This window comes from Sinocyclocheilus grahami, unplaced genomic scaffold (assembly GCF_001515645.1).
Source record: "Sinocyclocheilus grahami isolate Dianchi unplaced genomic scaffold, SAMN03320097.WGS_v1.1 scaffold5617.1, whole genome shotgun sequence".
In the NCBI taxonomy this organism is placed as follows: Eukaryota; Metazoa; Chordata; class Actinopteri; order Cypriniformes; family Cyprinidae; genus Sinocyclocheilus; species Sinocyclocheilus grahami.
Window position 1 is genome coordinate 1 of NW_015510259.1, and position 1,089 is coordinate 1,089.

General features: G+C 45.3%; 1 long non-coding RNA gene across 1 annotated transcript; it reads right to left on the reverse strand.

The window, feature by feature from the left end:
• Window positions 1–144: 144 nt before the first annotated feature.
• LOC107577284 (uncharacterized) lies at window positions 145–1,089 on the reverse strand. Its single transcript, XR_001608187.1, has 2 exons — window positions 1,019–1,089; window positions 145–222 (listed from the first exon to the last, which is right to left on the reverse strand). It is a non-coding gene; the product is annotated as an uncharacterized lncRNA (long non-coding RNA).

The window sequence follows — 1,089 nt, forward strand, 5'->3', positions numbered from 1 at the left end:
GAGCTCTCTTGGAGTCTAGGAAGACCATCGTGAGAAAAGACATCACCTGCGATGAAAAGTTTTGTTGGCACGCAAACACAAGCTCACCTCTCTGGGGGTTTTGAAGCCCAAGCCAACGTTTCTGTGATAACGCGGGAGCTTCTCTTTGCCACTTCCTTCAACAGCCAGAACCCGCTTCTTGTTCTGGAAGATGGTGGGCTGTTTCTGATAAGCCCTCTCGTTCTGAAACAAGACCACAAGCACAGACTCTGTCATAAGGCTTAAAAACTAATATACATGCTGGAATAGCTTTGATAGAAAGCTATAAACCACAAAAGTGTGATTAAGGTTTCCGCTGGATATTCTGGACTACAACACCAAACCCCAACAAGTTTCAGAGCCAAGTGTTTTCTCAAATTAAAAAGCTATCCAAACACATCAGGGATTTTATGCTGCATCAGTGATGCCGTAAGGCAGTGTCGTCAGAGCCTGAGAGACTTGGAAGACCATCGTGAGAAAAACCATCATTTGCAGCTTCATGCCCATTCGGAGCGCGTGTACAAATCCACAGAGAGGGTCTACAAATGTTTTCTGGACTCAAGTGACACAGATAACTTCATTAGCACTGCCATACGGCGATATCTTTGGACTCCTATTCCTCCAGACTTATTAGTAACATTATAGCCATGCCTTGCTGACCAATTCGGTTATTTAACATCTCAATAAGATAGAGTCAGCAGACAAAATAAAGCTATTTTATTTATATCATAACTTTACACCAAATAAACAGCTGCGTGTTTAAGAAACCACTTTCTGCTGGTCGGGTGAAGCAAGGCCACACGCCTTCCCGTTCAACAACGCTTCCTACCCGTCAGCCGGGGATGCAAAACACATTCGATTCTTCAGCGTGATCCATTCGGTCACGATTGCCTCTATGATGCTTTCTTTGCTGTTTATCTCCCAGAATTTGTGGCTTTGCGCTTAAGTTTACCGTCGAATCAAACGCGTTTTCATGACCACGCCGTTTGGACTCACGTACCTGTGTGTCCGCCATCTTCGCCAGCCGAGTCGTAAAGAGGACTACACATGCGCGAGACAGACGGAAGAGAG